This window comes from Bos javanicus, chromosome X (genome assembly GCF_032452875.1).
Source record: "Bos javanicus breed banteng chromosome X, ARS-OSU_banteng_1.0, whole genome shotgun sequence".
In the NCBI taxonomy this organism is placed as follows: Eukaryota; Metazoa; Chordata; class Mammalia; order Artiodactyla; family Bovidae; genus Bos; species Bos javanicus.
This window is the reverse complement of record NC_083897.1, coordinates 12,731,523-12,736,920: the sequence shown is the minus strand read 5'-3', so window position 1 is coordinate 12,736,920 and position 5,398 is coordinate 12,731,523. Positions and strand designations below refer to the sequence as shown.

Genomic DNA, 5,398 nt, shown 5'->3' with positions numbered 1-5,398 from the left:
CCAGGAGAAAATCTTTCCAGGCAGAGGGAACTATTCATCCAAAGCCCTGAATCAGATATGTTTCAGCAGTAGTAATAAGGCCACCTTGTCTGGAGAGAACTTAATGATGGGGAGGATAGGAGGAGATGAAGGAAGAGAGGTCATGGGAGTACCAGATGCCTTAGGGTTTATAGTGCCTCTGGGAGGCCTATGAGTGAAATGAGAAACCAGTGCATATTTTGAGCAGAGAAGTGATGTGATTTGACTTGGATTTAAATTTTAGCTTTACTGTTGAAGATAGACTCTGAGAGGGGTGAGGGTGAAAGGAAAGGATCATTGTATTGGTTTATTTAATTTTTCAACTTGACTGGGCTAAGGGATGCCTAGATGGTTGGTAAAATATTTCTAGGTGTATTTATGCAGATGTCTCTGGAAGAGATTAGCATTTGAATTGGCAGACTAAATAAAGAAAATCACCATCATCAATGCAGGTGGAGATCATCCAATCCATTGAGGGCCAGAATAGAACAAAAATGTAGAGGAAGGGCAAATTCACTCTCTGAGCTAAGACATCCGTCTTATCCTGCCCTCAGCATTAAGCCTCCTGATTCTCAGGTCTTCAAACTTGGTGGGTCCCTTTCCTGGTGGCTCAGACAGTGAAGAATCTGCCTGCAATGTGGGAGACCCTGGTTCAATCCCTGGGTTGGGAAGATCCCCTGGAGAAGGAAACGGCTACCCATTCCAATATTCTTGCCTGGAGAATTTCATGGACAAAGGAGGCTTTTGGGCTACCATTCATGGGGTCACAAAGAGTTGGAAATGACTGAGCAACTAACACTTTCACTTTTTCTTTTCTTGGGGGTCTTCAGGTGCGGACTTGAACTCCTCCATTAGCTTTCTCGGGTCTCCAGCTTACAGAGTGCAAACAGTGTGACTTCCGTAACTCCGTGAGCTAATCGTCATAATACATCTTTTTCTATGTATCATATGCATTTCTTTTTGGTTCTGTTTCTCTGAAGAAGTCTAATTCAACCAGTTAGGAAGCTGTGATAGTAATCTAGCCTAGAGATGACGTTGGCTTGGGCCATCTTGATAGCAGTGGAAAAGATGAGAAGTGATCAAATTCTGGATTTGTTTTGAAGGTCAAATCAAACAAGATTTGCTGGGGGTTTGAACATGGGGTATAAGAAACAAAAAGAGACGAGTCAGGCTTTTGGTCTGAACAATGGGAAGGATAGAGTTGTCAAAGTCATACAGGAAGTTGGTGAAAGAGCCATCCTCCAACTCCCAATCCTATGTTCTTTCCTGTAATTTGATCATGTCTTCCTGGGGATGCTGATACGTCTCTTTCAGACAATGGAAGCTGGCTCAAAGCACATGCAGCAGCAGCAGTGTGCAAATAATAAATGACACATCTCCGAGCTTTTACAGAGAGTATCACTGTTTCCAGGTTTATTTCCAGGTTTATCTCTCTGAATGCAGGGAAGGGAAAATCTCCTTAATATTTAGCACAAGCTCATTAAAAAGTTTCCCTTTGACCAGCTTTGATAAGGAGAAGAAAACAAACATAATGGCCCTGCTTGAATCTCATAAGATAATAAATATTCCAAGTGAGCATAATTGTTTTTAACCTTTATGCCAGGTACAATAAATGTCAAATGGAAAGATAACCTAGCACTCTCCTGAAATGGCTTAAATAATAGGCTCCAGTTTGTTTTAATGGGAACTCACCCAGTAGACACACTCATATAACAAATGAGAAATCCCTAATGAGAGTTGCGTTATTTCTATTGGCTTTTATGCCATCCTTAATTGATTGCCATCATGCACGGCTAATTAAGAGCATGATAATCTGATGGAGGTACTTTCAGCCAGTGCAGTGGTGCCTGCTTTAAAACAATGACTTCTGGAAGCCCACGTCAAGGTGGCTGGCAGGTTAGGCTGTAGCTGGGGAAGCCACATTAGAAAGCAGTGTCCTACACTGACCACTCTAACCTGACAATTGTAAGGTTGATTGTCTCTGTTGTGGATGGGAGCCCTGAGATCTTTCCTTAGTAATGCCAGAAGCCCCCACCCCAGGGCATAGCTTTCCTAGCCTCAGTAATACTGGGTAACTTCTTATTTTTAAGGCTCATTACTTTATTTCCCTTCCCCTCCTCATATCAGAGATTTTAACGCTGAATGTCTTTCATAGGCCTGTTCTCAGAATGTCACGGGGTTGCACTGAAAAGATGACTGGATTTGTATTCTATTTGCAGCTCTGCTTCAAACTGGCTCTATGACCTTAAATAAGTCACTTCTCCTCTGATATATTCCATTTTTCGTACTCAGAGTGAAGCATTGAAGGAGGTAAATTTCAAGATTGCGTTTAGTTCTGCATTTTAATTATTTTGTGGCCCTAGCTTTGTCAAAATCCAGTGATGTGGTGGGGAACTATTTATTAAAGTCAGTTTCCATAGGCTCTTCTGTAATTTTGGAATAAGGAAACTTACCTGACCTGTCTCAAATACCTTCTTATGTGAAAAATGGAACAAATGAGAAAATAACTTCAAATACCCAAATGTAGATGTAGAGTCAGTATCATTATTACGTAATTAAGTTCATTTAGTCCTTTGTCAGCAAATACAGGACTCATTCATTCCTGTGTATGGTGTTTGTGAAGAGAGCTCCCAGGAGTTTATCAGGGAATTAAACATTTGTGTCTCTGATATTGCACATGTCTGAAAGAGGCATGAAATTACTTCCTGTGGAAACAAGTTGCATCATGGATTTACAAATTCAAACCATAAAATATCATTTCATAGCAATCAAGTGGGAAAATATTAAAATCTGTCAATACCAAGTATTGATGAAGATATGGTGTAATGGAGCTCTCATCTACTGTTGTTATATGGACTGATACAACTTCTTTATCTAGTAAATATAAACATGTGCATGTATGTGAATGTGCACTGAAGCATTGTTTGTAAGTAAAAAAACTGGGAATAATCATATATATATAATATATGTATAAATATATATTATGTATAAATCATATATATTATATATATGTATAAATATAAGTATATTATATGTATGAATATAATATATGTATGTTGCTGCTACTGCTGCTTCTAAGTCGTGTCAGTCGTGTCTGACTCTGTGTGACCCCATAGATGGCAGCCCACCAGGCTCCCCCATCCCTGGGATTCTCCAGGCAAGAACACTGGAGTGGGTTGCCATTTCCTTCTCCAATGTGTGAAAGTGAAAAGTGAAAGTGAAGTTGCTCAGTCATGTCCGACTCCCAGCAACCCCATGGACTGCAGCCTACCAGGCTCCTCCGTCCATGGGATTTTCCAGGCAAGAGTACTGGAGTGGGTTGCCAGTGCCTTCTCCAATAATATATGTACATATGTATATTATATGTATAAATACGTATAAATATATATTATATATAAATATATGTACAAATATATATAATATGTATAAATACATTATATGTATATTACATGTATAAATATATTCAATATATTATATTAATATATGTATAAATAATCATATATATATTATATGTATAAAGAAATATATTTATATTATATATATAAATAAGAGAGTGAAAGAAAATAAGTAAGCCACAGGTATACATATCAACATAGATAAATCTAAAAATCATGGCATTTACCAAAAATACTACGCTGTATATATATACAGATAGTATAATTTTAGTTTTATGATGTTTTTTAGAAAATAGCCAAAATTAGCTAATGCATTTTTGTGGATACAGGTATAGGTGATAAAACTACTTTTATCCAGTGAGAAAATGATTAACAAAATATTCAAGATAGTAATTATCTTTGATGAAAGGATGGGGAGGAAACTTAGAAGGAATATAAAGGGGACTTGAAATAATGGCAACATACTCATTATTTTTGGAAATTTAAGAAGCTATTATAAAAGCAATAATACTAAACATTCAAGTACCACAGAAGAATTTAAGATTAGGAGTACAATTTTCCCTTTTCCTCTGCCCTAGAATTCCATTTAAGAGAGAAAAAGAGCACCATTAATAATCTGGAGTACATCATTCTAGAACAGTGATTCTCAGTTTGATCCTTGGACCAGCACTGTGAGTGTCACTTGGGAACTTGTTAGAATTGCGAGTTATCAGGCCTCATCCCAGCCTTACTAATTCAGAAACTCTGGAGGCAAGGCCGTCCTATTTGTGTTTAACAAGCCCTCTGGATGGTTATCAACCATGGTTGAATAACAATAGAATCACTAGAGAAACTTTGAAAAAAATACCAGAACCCAGGTCATATCCCATGAGATTGTTTTAAAAACTCCTCTGTTAATTATAATGTGTAGACAGGGTTGAGAATCATTTGTCTAGATTTTCTGTACTATGTATACATGCTACTATGTACATAATAGTATATAAAATACATTATTATTGAAAAGTACAAGACAGCGGTATTTATATGTATATATACATATGTATTTCTTATATGTGTGTGTGTGTATATATATATTTTTGAATGAGAGTCTTATACAAGCGCCAGAGGTGGAAGGTTCTTTCATCTATTCATTTTATATATATATATATGGAAGTACCAGCTGGCTTCCCTGGTGGCTCAGATGGTAAAGCGTCTGCCTACGAAGCAGGAGACCCGGGTTCGATCCCTGGGTTGGGAAGATCCCCTGGAGAAGGAAATGGCAACCCACTCCAGTACTCTTGCCTAGAAAATCCCATGGACGAAGGAGCCTGGTAGGCTAGAGTCCATGGGGTCGCAAAGAGTCAGACATGACTGAGCGACTTCACTTCATATATATATATATATGAATGAGAAAGAGTCTCCAGCATCTTTCAGTTTCCACTAATAATGTGTCAGTGAATATAAATCTATTTCATTTTAGAACAGTTTCTCTTAACCAGGGATGATTTTGTTCCCCAGGGAACATTGGACAATACCTGGAGCCTTTTATTGCTTGTGGTAACAGGGATGAGGGTGCTATTAGCTTGCAGTGGGTAGGGGCTGGTAAATACTGCTAAATATGTTACAATGTACAGGACACCTCACCACAACACTGAATTATTTGGCCTCAAATGCCAATAGTTCTGAAGTTGAAAAACCCTGTTTTAGAGGGATACACAGTGTTCTATTCTAAGACAGTACTAGATTTTATCCAGTCTGTCCATTGTGATTTGCTGACTTCATTTAATACTGACAGGCTATGAAGGGCTTGACAAAATGTGGGTTATATGGGTATTTCTTGTCTCTCTACACACTTTCCCAAAACTCAGTAAAGTAAGGTGCATGATTTTTGCTCCTTTTATTTTTTCCATAGCAATCAAAGCATTGTTGGGCATGTTAAAGTCTTAAAGAAAAGCCTGTTGAGTTGAACGGGATCTTCCCCAATCCCCACAATATAGTCAAAATTC

General features: G+C 37.9%; 1 non-coding gene across 1 annotated transcript; it reads left to right on the top strand.

Annotated features, from left to right (window-relative positions):
- Positions 1-4,578: 4,578 nt before the first annotated feature.
- Positions 4,579-4,650, top strand: TRNAR-ACG (transfer RNA arginine (anticodon ACG)). Its single transcript has one exon. It is a non-coding gene; the product is annotated as a tRNA-Arg (tRNA).
- Positions 4,651-5,398: the final 748 nt, after the last annotated feature.